This window comes from Chiloscyllium plagiosum, unplaced genomic scaffold (genome assembly GCF_037043375.1).
Source record: "Chiloscyllium plagiosum isolate Xiang-an unplaced genomic scaffold, Cpla_swu_hap1 HiC_scaffold_2, whole genome shotgun sequence".
Taxonomy (NCBI): Eukaryota; Metazoa; Chordata; class Chondrichthyes; order Orectolobiformes; family Hemiscylliidae; genus Chiloscyllium; species Chiloscyllium plagiosum.
In genome coordinates, this window is record NW_028270140.1 from 51,601,435 (window position 1) to 51,619,125 (window position 17,691).

Below are 17,691 nucleotides of genomic sequence, written 5' to 3' on the forward strand. Positions count from 1 at the left end.
GATCTGCTCTTGCATCTATTGTATTTGTGTGGCAAGTTCAGTTGAGTTTCTGGACAATGGTAACCTCAAAGATGTTAACAGTGGGAAAGTCAGTGATGATAATTCCATTGGATGTCAAGGGACAGTGGTTAGATTGTCTCATATTCGAGATGGTCATTGCCTGGTATATGTATGACTCAAATGTTACTTGCCACTTGTCTGTCCAATCCTGAATAGTGTCCAGATCTTGTTGCATATGAACATAGATTGTTTCAATATCTGAGAAGATGTAAATGGTGTTGAATATTGTGCACTCATCAGCAAATAACTCCACTTTCTGACATTATGATGGAGATAAGGTGATTAATGAAGCAACTGAAGATGGTTGGGCCGAGAATGCTAACCTGAGGAATCCTGCAAAACTCCTGCAGAGATGACTGACCAATGACAAACATCTTCCAATGTGCTAAGTAAGACTCCAACCATAAATAATTTGCCCTCGATACCAATCGATTCCAATTGATTAGTTGGGCTGCTTGATGCCATGCTCGGTCAAATGCACCCTTGATGTCAATGGCAGTTATTCTCATATCTCATTTGAATTCAGTTCTTTTGTCCATGGTTGAACCGAGGCTATAATGAGGTTAGGAGCTGAGTGGCCCTATCAGAACCCAAACTGGGTGTTATTGAGCAGTTTATTGCTGAGCAGGTGCTGATGGACAGTACTGTTGATGGCACTTTCCATCCTTTTAGAATGTAGAATTTAGCATTTTATAATTAGTTTTATTGTCACATGATCGTACATGAATACACTGAATAGTTTACAGGTCACCACATATGGTGCCATCTTAGGTACTAAGGTACCTCGGTACAGATTCTTAAGTTCAAATTCATAAGGAAAAAAAGTAGAAAAATAAAAAAAATCAAAAGTCCTGCAATAATGAGTTTTGAGTTATTTGTAGCTCAGGTTGTGGTTCTGGATGTAGGCTTGCTCGCTGAGCTGGTAGGTTCATTTCCAGATGTTTCATCACCCTACTAGGTACCATCTTCAGTGGACCTTCAGGCGAAGCACTGTTTATGATTCCTGCTTTCTATTTATATGTTTGGGTTTCCTTATGTTGGTGATGCCATTTCCTGTGGTGATGCCATTTCCTGTTCTTTTTCTCAGGGAGTGGGAGATGGGGTCTAACTCGATGTGTTTGTTGATAGAGTTCTGGTTGGAATGCCATGCTTCTAGAAATGCTTGTACGTGTCTCTGTTTGGCTTGTCCTAGGATGGATCTGTTGTCTCAGTCGAAGTGGTGTCTTTCCTCATCCGTATGTAAGGATACTAGTGAGAGAGGGTCATGTTGTTTTGTGGCTAGTTGATCTTCATGTATCCTGCTTGCTAGTTTTCTGCCTGTTTGTCCAATGTACTGTTTGTTTCAGTTCTTGCAAGGTATTTTGTAAATTACATTAATTTCCCTTCTTGTCTGTATAGGGTCTTTCAAGTTCATTAGCTGCTGTTTTAGTGTGTTGGTGTGTTTGTGGGCTACCATGATGCCAAGGGGTCTGAGTAGTCTGACAGTCATTTCCAAGATGTCTTTGATGTAGGGGACAGTAGCTAGGGTTTCTTGATATGTTTTGTCTGCTTGTTTGGGTTTGTTGCTAAAAAATCGATGGACTGTGTTCATTGCGTACCCATTCATTTTGAATACACGGTAGACCTGATTTTCCTCTGCTCTGCGTAGTTCCTCTGTGCTGCAGTGTGTGTTGGCTTGTTGAAATAATGTTCTGATGCAGCTTCGTTTGTGGGTGTTGGGATGATTGCTTCTGTAGTTCAATATTTGGTCCGTATGTGTTGTTTTCCTGTAGACGCTGATTTGAAGTTCCCCATTGACTGTTCGCTCTACTATGACATCTAGGAATGGCAGTTTTTGTTGTTTTCCTCCTCTTTAGTGCACTTTATGCCAGTAAGTATATGGTCTTGAAGGTTTCCTCTAATTTGTTTTGTTCAGTGATGACAAAGGTGCCATCCACGTAGCGGACCCAAAGTTTGGGTTGGTTAGTTGGCAGAGCTGTTTGTTTGAGTCTCTGCATTACTACCTCTGCTAAGAACCCTGATATTGAAGATCCCATGGGTATTCCGTTGATTTGTCACTGGGTTTTGTTGTTGCAGGTGAAGTATGTGGTAAGGCATAGGTCCACTAACTTGACAATACTGTCCTTGCTGATAAAGTTAGTGTTGTTTGGTGTATGTGCCTTTGGGTCTTCTAATAGTGTAGTCAGTGATTCCTTGGCCAGGTTAATGTTGATTGATGTAAACAGGGCTGTTACATCAAAGGAGACCATTATTTCATCCTCTTCTATCTTAGTGTCTTTGATGATCTTCAGGAATTCTTGGGTGGAGTGACGTGAGTCTTCTACTAAGTGTTTTAGTCTTTTGTGTAGCTCCTTGGCCAATCTGTAGGTTGGTGTTCCAGGTAGCGAGACTATGGGTCTGAGGGGGGCTCCTGGTTTGTGAATTTTGGGTAATTCATAGAAGCGTGGTGTGTTGGATCCATCTGGCTTCATTTTTTGGAAGTAGGTCTTATTTATTTCTCCAGATTTCTGAAGTTTTGTAAGTAGGGCTGTGATTCAGTTCTCTAGTTGTGGGGTCGGGTCTATCGCCAGTTGTTGGTAAGTGTTCGTATCTGTAAGTAGTATGCTTGCTTTTTCAATTAGTCTCTTCGATTTAGAATGACTGTTAAGTGTCCTTTGCCTGCAGGTTTGATAACAATGTTTTTATCTTTTTTTAATCTTTCCAGTGCTTTCCTTTCTTGTGCATTGAGTGTGTCTCCTTCCTTTTTTCTGCTTAATGTTGGCACGACTACCTGTCTGATAGTTTGCTGGGTTTATTCTGTGAGTTGGTTGTCTTTTAGTGTTGTTTCTAACACTGCTAAGAAATCTCTGTTGTCTGCATCCTGGCAGTTGTAATTTAATCCTCTTACTAAGATGGCTTTTTCAGTGTGTGTTAAGGGCCGGTCAGATAAGGTTTTTATCCATGCTTCTGTGTTGTCAGTGTTGTTACTTTGTGTTAGTTTGTCTAGTTTCTTCTGCAGGTCTAGTTTTTTTCATTTTCTGTGTTTGTCGCTGTCTAATATCTATGGCTTGTTGTCCTGTGTCTGTCCATTCATGGTCCATTGCATGAGTGAGTAATTGGAAAAATGATTATAAATTAGAAACATATAGAAACAAGAATTCAGAATAATAGTCCTTCCAATACAGACCACACTGGGCTTCACCTCAAGTTGAGACCATGCTGAGGCCAGATGTTCGAGTCCATGCTGAGGCCAGGTTTGTTTTAGATTAGATTACCTACAGCATGGAAACAGGCCCTTCGGCCCAACCAGTCCACACCGACCCTCCAAGAGTAACCCACCGAGACCCATTTCCCTCTGACTAATGCACTTGACACTATGGGCAATTAAGCTTGGCCAATTCACCTGACCTGCACATCTTTGGACTGTGGGAGGAAACCAGAGCACCCAGAGGAAACCCACACAGACATAGGGAGAATGTGCAAACTCCAGACAGACAGTCGCCCGAGGCTGGAATTGAATCTGGGACCCTAGTGCTGTGAGGCAGCAGTGCTAACCACTGAGCCACCATGCTGCGTTCAAGTCCATGCTGAGACTGGGAGTCTGTGTTGGCTTTCACCCACATATTGCTGATGGTGCCCAAGGACAGGAGGTGCAAAGAAAAAGAAGAAAATGCAAAAAGAGAGTAAAAAAAAGAAACGGACAGAACGGATGAGTTCCAGCTCAGGAGACCTACTCCGCCGCCAACTTGATGACTTTATATTAATGATCAAGAGCAGACTAATGGAGCAGTAACTGGCTGGTTTGAATTTGTCCTGCCTTTTAGGCACAGGACATACCTGAGTAATTTTCTACATTGTCAGGTAGATACCAGTGCTGTAACTGTACTGAAACAGCTGGACTAGGGGATTGGCAAGCTATGGAGAACATCTTTGGTACTATTGCTGCAATATTTTCAAAGCTCATTACCTTTGAAAGACCTATCACCTCCAAATACTTTTTGATATCACTTGGAGTGAATCAAATTGACTAAAGACTCGTATTTATGATGCTGGGTACCACTGGAGGAGGCCAAGATGGATCATCCGCTCAGCACTTCTGGCTGAAAATTGCAACAAATGCTTCAACCTTATCTCTTATACTGACAGGTTAAACTCTTCCATCTTTGAGGGTGGGGATATTTGTGAAGCCTCCTCCTTTTCCTGTGAGTTGTTTAATTGTCCACCACCATTTACAACTGGATGTAGCAGGACTGGAGCGTGGTTCTAATCCTTTGGTAGTGGGATCACTCATCTCTGTCTATCACTTACTGCTTATGCTGCTTAGCATGCAAATGGACCTGTTTCACTCCAGGTTGAACCTCCTTTTTAGGTATGCTTGGTGCTGCTCTTGGCATGCCCTTCTGCATTCTTCATTGAACAAGAGTTGATTCCCTGGCTTAATGGTAATGGTTGATTACGGTCATGTTTGGCCATGAGGTAGCAGATTGTGCTGGAATACCATTCTGAAAATGTTGATGTCCAGTGTTGATTTGCTAGATCTGTTCGAAGTCTGTCTGATTTACCATAGTAATGCTACAACAAAAACAATGGAGGGTATTCTCAGTGTGCAGGTGGGATTTTGTGAGGTGGTAGATGCATCTGCAGTCAGCACATTGGTAAGGATGAGGTCAAGTCTGTGTTTCTTTCTTACTGATTCTCTCACTAGCTGCTGCAAACCCAGTTTAGCAGTTACGTTCTTTACGATCCAACCAGCTGGATAATTAGTGCTGCTACTGAACCACTGTTGGTGGTGGTCATTGAAATCCCCACCCAGAGTATGTTTTGTGTCTTTGCCCCCCTCAGTGCTTTGAATTGTTCAACATGGAAGAGTGCTGAGTCATCAACTGAAGGAGGACCATACATAGTCCAAGTAGAAGGTTCCTTGCCCAGGTTTAACTTGACGCCATGAGACTTCATTGGGTCCAGACTCAATGTTGATGACTCTAAGATTATATATCACTGTGCCTCTATCTCTGCTGTTGGGACAGAACATATCCTGGTATGGTGATGGTGGTGTCTAGGTTACTGTCCATCAGCTATTGTTCTGTGGTCTGACTATGTCAGGTTGTTGTGTGACTATGCTATGAAGTTGCTCTCCCAATTTTGTTAGTGTGGAGGACTTTGCAGCATTGACAGGGCTGTTTCTGCCAGTGTCTTTTTCTGTGCCTTGGTCGATGGTCCCATCCAGTTTTGTTTGTTTCATTGAACCATAGAATCATAGAATCCTTACAGTGTGGAAACAGGCCTTTTGGCCCAACAAGTCCACACCGACCCTCTGAAGAGTAACCCACCCAGATCCATTCCCCTCCCTTATTACTGTGCATTTGCCCCTGACTCATGCACCATCCTACACATCCCTGAACACTAAGGGCAATTTAGCTTGGCCAATTCAGCTAACCTGGAGAAAGTGAGGACTGCAGATGCTGAAGATCAGAGCTGAAAATGTGTTGCTGGAAAAGCACAGCAGGTCAGGCAGCATCCAAGGTGATTCCTGAAGAAGGGCTCATGCCTGAAACGTCGATTCTCCTGCTCCTTGGATGCTGCCTGACCTGCTGCGCTTTTCCAGCAACACATTTTCAGCAATTCACCTAACCTGCACATCTTTGGATTGTAGGAGGCAACCGGAGCACCTGTAAGAAACCATGCAGACATGGAGAGAATGTGCAAACTCCATACAGACAGTTCCTGAGGCTGGAATCAAACCAGGTCCCTGACACTGTGAAGCAACAGTTCTAACCACTGAGTCACCATGCCACCCAATTTGTTGAGACTTTGTATTGATTAATAAAACTGAGTCATTGCTCGGCAATTTCAGAGGGCAGCTGAGAATCAATCACATTGAAGTTACAAGGGAGTTTGGAACAGAATACTTATATAATCATATGATCATTACTCAGAGCCATTCTAAACTTAAAAGTGGAAGTTTCCTTTGAGAATTTTCTTTTAAGCCTGTAATAAGCAGAGAAGCTAAACATGGTGCATTGAAATTTCAAAAAGTATTTCACAAGATGCCACATAAGAGGCTCTTGAGATTAATGCTGAAAGATAAAAAAAAGTAGGATATAAACAGGTTATTTTAGGTTGGCAGACTGTAACCAGTGAGGTTACTGTAAGAATCAGAGCTTGAACCTCAGTTGTCTACAATTGACGTCAATGACTTGTATGAGTTGAATATATCCAGGTTTACTGAAAATAGAGTTAAGTGGTAAAATAAATTGTGAGGAGATGGCTGCAGTGTACCATACATATATTAGTAAATAGAGAGGAACATGCAGGTCACAAACATGTTGGGAAATGTGAAATTATCAACTTTGGAAGGAAAATAGAAACAAGGGTGATTTTCTTTAAATATTGAGAGACAGGGAAATGTTTGTACTTTAACTGACTTGGCTAGAAATCCTACTTTACGAATCACAGAAAGTTAATGAACAAGTACAGCACTCATTTAGGAAAACAAATGGTATATTAGCCAAAAGGATTGTGTATAGTAGTCAAGGACAAAACAAAGGACTTACATTTATCTAGCACTGGAGTGAGACCTGAACCTGGAAATTTGTGATTCAGAAACAGAATGATTCTAATATTACCCTTGACTGAAGTCTGACTGCAATTGCACTGTGCTTTGGTGAGACATTATCTGTAGTACTGCGTGCAATTCTCTGTAACCTTCCCTTGGAAAGGATCTACCTGCATTGGAGGAAATGTAACAGAGTTCTTGAAACTGATTTTCAGAGCAAGTTAATTCTTCTGTGAAAAGAGTTTGAGTAAACAGGGCTAATAGATCCTGTACTTCAGAATCTCACCGAAACACATGCACCTCTTAAGATGGGTAGATAATATAAGAAGGCTTGCCTATACAATGAGTCTAAACTTTGAAAAAGGGTCAGCTATTTAGGATTAAGTTGTGGAGAAATTTCTTTCCTGACAGGTTTGTACTTCGTGAAATTTTTGACACTAGACAGTTAGGATGTACAGTCTTTGAATATCTTTATTCTTCAGAAATTAAGGAGCATGGGGATAAGGCAGGAACTTAGAGTTGATTTGAAAGGTCAGTCATATTTTTTGTTGAATGATGGAGCAGACTGTTTGGGTCAAAGAGCTTTCATCTGCTCCGAATTCTTCTGTTCTTATGATTGCAAAAATGGCAGAAGGCTGCAGATACACATGGTTCAGTGATCTATTCTCCAACAAATTAATTACTCAAATTGCAAAGGCAGCACTCTGGAGTTTGGGTGAGTGGGGATTGAGGTGTAATGTGGAGGTGGGGTAGCAGTGGTTCTTGGGATTATGATCTTCATTGTCCAAGTCCTGCCACACTATTTTTTTGTTTTCTATTGGCCAGCTGTTGTATCTTGGACTGAAAGGGTTAAATTTAGCATTTATTAAGATTAAGAAATTACTGCTGTCAGTAACATTCAATATGACAATGGTGTTGCAATACCTGTTTTTCCATTCAGATGCGAGGTGTATTAACAGCCTCACCAGAGTGGGACTGTGTACATTGTGTCATTGCTTCCTCTTACTGCTTTGCAGATAACTACACCACTTATTCTAGAAAAGAAACATTAACACTGCTTTCTCTTCACAGATGTTGCCTTACATGCAACATCTGACAGCAATTTCTGATTTTATTTCTGATTTCCAGCATCCGCAGTTCTTTGTTTTTTTTTGTCTGTGTTTGCAAAATGATGGCAAATGGACATGCAGATAAAACAACAGAGAATCAAGAAGGAGCGTGACCTAATATCTGGTCACTCATATCAAAGTAACCTATAATTTGACGCTAACATGAGACGTGGTAATCACACACAGATTCTGTCCCTCCATTGTTTTTGTATGATGGAAGGGAGCCCTGAATTTCTGAGTGATGATTCTGCTCAGCTCTCCCTCAGAAACACAGTCATACTTTCATTCTGACAGTTCTTTCACAGCATTGAACCGTCAGAAGGAGGCAAACTACATCCTCTTATCAAAACAGCAGTGGCTTGGGACTGAGGAAGGTATGTGCCTTGGGTCACTGGGGGAGGTGGGAGTGGTGTTAGGGCAGAGTCTAGAGGATGTAAGGGGATTGGGGGGAGGTTTATTGGGGGTGAGAGAGACAAATATGTGCATAGTTTATTAGTTACTCAGGAGTCAGATTATGGATCTGTTTCTGTGCTGTATCACTTCTATGACTCTATGACTCTATAACCAGATTATCCTTTTCTATGTCACCTCAGCTCATTCACCTTGTCACACTATGATCAGAGAGGGATCACCTACATCCCCCATGCTTGGGAGTAAATGGCTTTGCGGAATCTTTGTGCACCTAAAGCCTTTCAGCATGTGCCTATGCTGTGCCCATCAGTGTTTTTTGTTTCTAGGAATCTTCAAAGACTTGACAATCACACCAACATCAGCAAAATAAATCAATAGCTACACTGAAGATACCTGATCGCCCTTTGAAATTGTGCTAGTGGGATAGTCCATCTTCTTGGTGCATATCTGATTAGCTGTGTGCATTTAAGAGATTGGCTTTAGCTTGAATGCTGAACTCCAAAATGCTGTGCTGACTTCAAGTCAGCATTTCAGGCTGATTTTTACTGCAGTATACCTACTCTTTACCATTCCAGTGGGTGCTCCTAGCACATAAGCCTTCACCGTATTGGTTTCCAAGTGTGGCTCACAACAAAATCTCATACATGCTCCATAATTACTATTTTAAGCCAAAAGGACACTCACAGAGATAAAACATAAGAGTGCTGAGGAGCTGAAATTTATTGCCATTACTTGGAGAAAAAGCTTAATGTTAGCTAAGTGACATGGAATTAGGAAAAGGCAGGCAAAATTGAATAGACAAGGGGAATATAGGTGGCAGCAGGAATTTTCAGATGTACTAACTCAGCTCATGACACAACCCCCTGTTTGAAAGTTGTTGAAATGAAGGTCGTGTTGCATTTGACTTGCACAGCACCTTTCCCACAAATCAGCAAAGATTATTCGCCAGTTGCGAAAGATCCATTCAGCTTAATGGTCACTCAAGCTCTCTCATATTGTATTGATGTTATAAGGAATATCTATTGGCAGTATCATTCCATGGGAGCATTTCACAGCATCACAGCTGCTGGTACAAGGTCATTTCCCTGTGGAAGGACAGATATAGATAATAGGGATGTGGAAGGATTCAGAATCAGATTGAACGCAAAGTCATCCTGCGAAATATGCCAGTCAGAAGATAACAACCAAAAACTATTGAAGTTGCTGGAAACATTACAGGTAAAATTTTAAAAAGCAGAAGACAAAAACACTAAAAATTATTATTGGCAAATCAGATAGAAAAGAAATACTAAAATCAGCTAAGATCATGTACTTGAAACAAGTGTTTGAAACTTCATCTTGGGTTATGCATCCTAAGAGGGTTCTGGGCTTGCCCCTATTCTGTTCTCTAACAAATTAGCATCAATACATCCAAGTAGCCAAACAAACAAATAAACAAAATAAAACTCCATATCGACAACCAGACTGATTCCCACCCCAGCGCCAGCTTCTGTCCCAAAGTTGGTCTGAATATCTCTCTGGTTCAGGAGAAGTATACAAATCAAATGTTATAAATTTCAACCAAACATCTGGGCACAGTAAGACATTGAAATTGGGCAGAAGTGGGTACTGCAGATGCTGGAGTCAAGGTCAGAGTGGTGCTGGAAAAGCACAGCAGGTCAGGCAGCATCTGAGGAGCAGGAAAATCAACGTTTCAGGCAAAAGCCCTTCAACTCTCTAAAACAAAAACACTTTTTCACTAAAATTATAGGTCACTATAAAAATACAGTGAATGATTGATGGTTACCTCAGTGTACCATAATTTCACATTTAATTGCAAATATTTATTCACAATTCTTCTCAATCTTTAGCAAGTTCTTGGACTTGAATTTAATTTTGATTTGTTTTGTCCAGCACTTAACTGGTTCCTGCACTGTACTTGCAGTACACCATTAATATCAATTAATTATTCATAACTCCTGTTCCTTTGCAACAATAAAGACTAATTACACAAACTTTATGGATTTACTTCACGTTTTGAGTTCTGCCATTCGCAGTTTGTCTTTCTTTTCAAACACCTTTCATAATTTAATGACTTTGTGACAGGATAGCATTTTCTTCCTCTGCTTCGTCCTAGCAACAGAAAGTCAAAGATTGGCATATTTCAAATGAAACAGCTTTATTAAGAGAACTCCTCATGTCTACACCAAACATTCTCGATCTGTGACCAGTGCTATATATCTATAAAGAGACAGATAACTGTTTTGTCCATGCACTACATGATGCTGACCTAAGCTCACTGATCGATGCTTCAGTGGAGCAATTTTCTTTGCTTCAATGCTGCCTCAATGGTGCTAAACAAAGTGATAGTCCACTTATTAAGACTTGGTTTTCAAACTCAACAGATAATTGAGATTTGGTCCCATCTGCTTCACAAGAATTGAGATTAGTACTCAATTGGGCCTGAAGGCACAATGATTTCTACTGACAGACCCTATAGAGTATTTTAATAAGTGCCCGATTCTCATCAGTGGTTCAGTAATGATACAAATAAATGGATACAAATCATGCGCATTGTTAACTGGCATCACTTCACTTCGAATGTACTTTTTGTCATTTTCATAATCTCTTGTTTTAAATCTAACATTTAAATTCACTGTAAAAATGCTAACCAAGTTAAATCAAAGGTATTTTCCAACATTCAAAAAGAGATATGAGAATGGATTCTGGTCAAATAAAGTTGGTGTCATTACAGCATAAAGTGCATTGTCCTGGCTTCAAACTCCACTTCTATTTTCTGATGTTTCACATGATTTTTATTGAATGTATTTATATGAAAATTTCTAATTATTCAAATGTCATGACGTGAAAAATATATCACTTAAATATGAAACAAAATAAGTTAGATCTTATGGACTATCAGCAGGATAATCTAAAATTTTGTTCAATGTAGCCATGAGGGGCTTGGTCATATAGTAGTTATATAATTGGACTAGTAATTTACAGAGTCACAGCGGGGTGAGAGCACAGAAGGAAGGCATTCAGCCCATTCTCCACACCCTGGCTATCCAATGAGTGTCACTCCCCTGCCCCTTCCTGAAACCCTTATATTGTTCCTGTTTAAATGATCATCCAATGCTGTCTTGAATGCCGCAATTGACTCTACATCCACCATACTCCCAGGTAGCACATTCCAGACCCGAACCACGCTTTGAGTGCAAAGTTTTTAACACCCTACATTTGTATATTTTACAAATCATTTCAAATCTATGTCCACTTGTTTTTGATCGTTCTGCAAGCAGGGACACTTTTTCCCTATTTCCACTGTCCACCTTGCCCATGATCTAGATCTTCACAACAGAAGTTTCTCATTTTTTTTAAATACACTTTTATTTTAAAAAAGCATTTTTTTTCTTTTGAATACTACAGCAAATACAAAACCAAACAATTCAAACTAATATTTAAAAAACTGCTAATTACAGAAATAAATATCAACTAAGAGCTAAGCTAAAAAAAAGTCTTAACAATAATAATAATTATAATAACCGTAACACAGCTCAGCAAAACAAAGCAATAGTCCTCGATCATCAAGCGCATAAATTTATTCATATTCATACATTTGTAGTTACTCCTCTTTGGATACCAGATTTATTACATAGAATTGCCATGGCTAAATAAAGGCTCTTATTAGTATGGCAGACAAATCTGTACCCAGGTAGTCCAAGAAGGGCCACCACGTCTTATAGATATTCTCAGTTTTATAGTGCACCATACTCGGAAGAAAGTCCAAGGGGATATGCTCCATTTCTAGTTTATGCCAGCCCGCCAGCCCCGGGGATTTTCCTACACCCACCTAATAGAATGTTCTTTCTGGCACAAGAAGTGAGGTTACTGAAAAGCCTTTTTTTGTGTGTAACTATTGAAAGTGAATTAATAAAGCCAAGAGGGAGAGATACCAGGTCCAAGGCCTTCTCAATTTTGCCTACCACAGTGCTCCGGTATGCCCGCAGTCTGTAGCAGGACCAAAGACAATGATTAAGCGTGCCCATGCTCACTTTACATTTAGGACCCATTGGAGATGCTCCCGCTTTAAATTTAGTGAGGCGGTCTGGGGCCAGATAAACCCTGTGGAGAATCTTCAATTGCAAGGTATGGGTCCTGTTGCAAATCGAGATCCTTCTTGCATTTTCCCATATTACAGAAGAAATCTCAATGTCCAACTCCCTCTCCCGAAACTTACAGAGCCATTTGGTCTTATCTGAGGGACCCTCTCCCAACAGATGATAAGCATTGTTAACAGATAATTTATCCACTGCACTCAACACCCTTTTCTCCATGTCGGACCTATAAGAATCAGTGAGAAGTATGGTCTCATTTTATATGAAATTTCTAATTTGAAAGAAAGGAAAGATGTCCCGACTGGGCAATTCATATTTCTGAGCCAACTGGTCAAAAGGCATCAATATGTCCCCTTCAAATAAATCACCCAGGCAAGACACACCCCTAGCTGCCCATAGTTTAAACCCAGAGTCGATCATCCCTGGCTGAAAGCCTACATACCAACTATGGGTGTCAAAAATGATGTTTTGGCAATTTTGCCCTCATCCTGATGTATTTCCCTCCATGTCTTGACAATACTAATGACTATTGTGCTCTGGCAATATCCATTAACTGTCTAAGAACAGCAGGCTATTAAGGGAGTATCTTGCCTGAGATGCTTCAATGTCCAACCAAAGTGAGTGAGAGTCCCCCTAGGCCCAATCATTCACGTAAGATAGCAACGAGCTTAACTGATAGTTTTTGATATCTGGGAGGCCCACTCCTCCCAGTCTGTAAGGGAACTGCAATTTAGTCAATTTAATTAGGGACCGCTTGCGATACCAGATAAAAGAACTAAACCAGCCACTCGGTCTTCTGAATATCTGCTTATTAAAAAGCAGAGGAAGCATTCACAGAGGGTACAAGAGGCGGGGCAGAATGTTCATTTTAATGAGGGCTATTCGACCTAACCAAGAAATCAGAAACAGCCCCCTTCTACGAAGGTCCTGCTTCATTCTGTTGAATAAATGGGCAAAATTGTCTTTAAATAGCCAAACAAAAATGGGAGTAATAAATATACCGAAGTAGAGAAAGCCCTTTTGCGACCATCTAAAAGGGAATCGAGATCCATCCTTAGGATCAGGCACTTTTTGGAGACCACCTATGGGCATGGCCTCTGACATCGCAAAATTGATCTTATCACCCGAGAAGCCACCAAATGGATTGATGCATTGTATCAGGTGTGGCATTGAGTCTGTTGGGTTTGATAAGAAGACAAGAACGTCATCCGCATACAGTGCAATCTTATGTGACTTCGTCCCCATCCTGGAGTAGTTATATTGGGATCCCTGCGTATTGCCTCCACCAGCAGTTCAATCACTAATGTGAAAAGCAGCGGTAATAAGAGACAGCCATGTCGACTGCCCCAAGAAATATTAAAATTGCTTGATCGTACACTATTGGTGAGGACCATGGCAAGAGGATCACTATATAAAACCTCCACCCACCTGATGAAGATCTCTCCCAGGCCAAACCGCTTCAAAGTATGAAAACGATATGGCCATTCGACCCTGTCAAATGCCTTTTCCGCATCTAAGGAGATGACCAATCTCTGTACCGATCACCGTTGACATACTTGGATCATGTTAAATAATCTCCTGACATTATCCATCGATCTGCAACTTTTTATGAACCCTGTCTGGTCCTCTTTATTGATGGAGTTCAGTACAGTTTCTGGCCTTAATTCCAGAATCTTGGATAGGATTTTGAAGTCGACATTCAGGAGTGAAATGGGTCTATAGAAAGCACAGTCCTCCAGGGCTTTCCCTTTCTTAAGAATGAGAGAGATGTTCACCTCTCTTAGAAATGATGGGAGGAGACTACAACTGTGTGAGTTGTTAAACATACTAGGCATCGGGCCTGACAATATACTGATAAATTTCTTATAGAATTCACTGGGGAGCCAATCAGGACATGGCGCCGTTCCATTCTAGAGCTGCCTCACAGCCTCCTGCACCTCTTGATCTGACAATGGGACATTGAGGAGAGACTCTTTTTCAGGGGTCACTCCCAGAAGGTCCAAATTCTTAAAAAAAACTCCATCCTAATCCACCCACTCTCACAGCTTTCAGATTGGTATAACTCAGAATAAAAATTCCGGAATGCTGCATTAATCCTTTTTGAATCGTAGGTCAAATTTCCAGTGTCCTCTCTGATCGAGGTAATGGCCTGGGGGGCACTATTTCTCCTAGCAAGATATGCTGATACTTGCCCGGCTTATCCTCATGCTTAAACAGCCTTTGACTTGCAAATGTAAGCTCCCTCTTGGCTGTCCGTGTGAGCATGGAGTTCAGTGTAGACCAAATCACTGTGATCCTTTGCAGTTTAACCAGTGAGGGTTTGTCAAAATATGCCTTTTCAGCTACTTTCATGTGCGCCTCAAACAAGTGTTGCTGCTCACCCGTCCATTGCTTCTTATTTGCTGAATAGAAAATAACCAAACCCCTAGCATAGGCTTTAGCTGTTTCCCAATGAATGGATAGGTTACTGGCTGAGCCTGAATTAATATCTAAAAACGCCCTGAATTCAGTAGAAAAGAATTCAATAAACTTGCAATCCTTGAGGATGAACGAGTCTAGTTGCCAGTGCACCGAGCTTACCACCATATCCTTACTCTTAACCATTAAATACACTGAGTGTGATCGAAAATAGTGATATTGCCAATTGTACATAACACCACCGAGCCCAGATGTGCTGCGGAGGTCAGAAAAATATCAATCCTGGAATGGCATTTATGTGGGATCGAAATGAATGTGAAGTCTCTGCCAGTAGGGTGAATGTGCCTCCAAACATCTACCAACCCTAATTCATCACACAAATCCGTTAATCATTTAGATCACAAAGAAGATATCGATGGACCTTTGGGCAATCTGTCTACCGTAGGCTCTATGGGACAATTGAAATCCCCTCCTTTGATGATATGTTGAGATGCAAGATTAACCAGTCTAGAAGGTGAGTCTATCAAGAATTTAAAGGGGGTGGGCTGGGGGACAATGAACATTTAAGATCCCATATTCTTCCCTATGTATCAAAGCTTTAAGGATTACAAATCTCCAGTGTATGTCTTTAATGCACTCGAATAACTTAAATGGGAGATTCTTTCTAATTATAATGCCCACCCCTCTACTCGTCATATTGAAAGATGAAAAATAAACCCAGTCATACTCATTCTCTTGCGGCTTCAAATGCTCTGCATCATCCAAGTGTGTTTCTTGTAATAAGGCAACATCCACCCTTTCCCTTTTAAGGCTGGAAAGTACCTTCTTCCTCTTGACAGGTCAATGACTCGCCTTAATATTCCAGGTGCACCACTTAAACACATCCTTAGCCTTAACCTTCCACAGCACCATCGAGACTCCAGAGAGGAAGAACCCGAACTACAGATCACTGAGCTTCAATGCAAAAGATTCCACCAAAACTACACAGACAAAAATAACTACAGCCAACAAATCTGCAAAACTTACAAAAGCTCGGAACAGCAAAAATGGAAAAAATCACCAAAGGCACTGATTGGAGGAATTTACCCCCCCCCCAAAGGGGGTACCTATACATCCTACAACCCTCCTAATCATCCCAACCGCCCTCTCAACCCCTCCCAGCTAGGGTCACGCCACATACACTGACCACCCGTGAGAGAAAAAACAAACACCCAAAAGCAAGATTAGCACTATAAACAAGTAAACTAAAAATAAATATGTCATCCATCCTTAATATAACTTAGAGATTAAAGATAAATACTCTATCCAACCTGGACATATTTCACGCAACTTATTACCAGAAAGGAGACTCCACTAAGTCCGTTTTAAAGAAGAGCAAACCCAAACAGCTCTCTCCTCTATTCTGCCATTCTGCCTTTCAAAATAAGTCAACATGTCCACAAAGTTCTTCATTTTCTCTGGTGAGTCAAACAAATGTATGGATCCATTATGATTGATCCAAAGCACCGCTGATATCTTAAAGAATACTGGATACCCAGCTCTCTCAATCTCCTCTTAACGCCTTCATAGGCCTTCTTTTCTGGACCACTGCAGCCGGGAAGTCCTGAAAAAAAAAATGACCTTGGAGCTGCCACAAACCAATGACCTCAAATCCCCCCCCCCACCCCCCGGGTTCTCGAGGTTTCCATGACCCTTTGCTTGTCTTTATAATGATGAAACCTCACCAGGACAGAGACTGGGTGCTGATGGGCACCTGGCTTTTGTGCCGCAATCCGGTGAGCTCTTTCAATTGTTATCCTTCTCTTTTCAACCTCCAAATCAAGGAACTTCAGAAACCACTTCTTTAAGAACTCCACCGGCCACTCACCTTCCATCCCCTTCAGTATGCCAACAATGCACAGGTTCTTTCTTCTGCCCCAGTTTTCAAAATCATCTACCAGACTCAATGGAACATGGACCTGTGTTTCTAGAGCTTCATTCTGGCTCTTGGAGGAGTCGGTCTCTGCCTGTACGCTTACAGTCGGTGCTCAAGCTCATCGGTCCTTTTTCCCAGGTCTTGCAGCATAGCAAATGCAGGAGCCAACTTCTCCTCAACGTTTTCCTGGATTTGCATCCCCAGGATTTCACAAGGTTTGGCCAGCTCCTCACCCAGGGTCTGGTGAGTAAGAAAGCCCACTACTTCAGTAGGCTGGGCTGTGGCTCTGGCCCTGGGCGAGCTTCCTCCTTCCTTCGGCATTTTCCAGTTGCAAGGACAAAAGTCAGTAGATTTTTTCAGGTTTCTAGTTCCTTTACTGTGTTTTTACTCACAGTAAAGTGTTTGGGATGGGTTCTGGCTCTGTCAGGTCGGTGTTGCCACAGAGCCCAGCAAATGCGATTCTAACAGGATCCCCATTTCTCATCTTTGAATCCATTCTTGTAAATCTTGTTACATTCTTTCCAGTGCACTTACATCCATCCTATAATGTGGTACTCACAACTGTGCATAGTGAGATCTAACAAGTGTCTTGTTCAACATTACCTCCTTATTCTTGTACTCCATATTTCTATTTATAAACTTAATCTTTCCAACTATCCTGTTCTAATCACTGATCTGTGTACATATGCACTCATGTCCCTCTGCTCCTTCAGCATCTTGAGAATTGTATCTCCTATTTTGTATTGTCTTTCCATGTTCTTTTATTAAACTGCATCATCTCATACTTCTCTGTGTTAAATTTCTAGGGAGTTCTAGGTTTGTTTGTCCTATCATTCTTGTTTGAGGGAATACATTGTGTCTATACCTGAACCAACTCTTCTTTGAAGATAGGTCATTGCTAAGTTTTTTTTTTCACCCAACCTCTCATTCTAGTCTCTCCAGCTTAGTTCTGTTCTTTTTCTGGGGAAGTCTGCAAATTGTCTTTATATCTTCCAAATTGCCACCATCCTGATTCATGTGATATAATGATCATGAGATTCTTAATGCTCCTCACAAACACTTAGTCATGGAGTCATTGAGATATACTAAACAGAAACAGACTCTTTGTTGCAACTTGACCATGTCGACCAGATATCCAAAATAAAC

The 17,691-nt window shown here is 41.1% G+C and overlaps 1 protein-coding gene and 1 pseudogene across 23 annotated transcripts in view; both read right to left on the reverse strand.

The window, feature by feature from the left end:
- Nucleotides 1-17,691, reverse strand: part of LOC122562121 (receptor-type tyrosine-protein phosphatase delta) — a 2,484,958-nt gene that overhangs the window by 1,698,313 nt on the left and 768,954 nt on the right. The window lies entirely within an intron of this gene.
- LOC148151897 (uncharacterized) lies at nt 1,879-16,866 on the reverse strand (annotated as a pseudogene).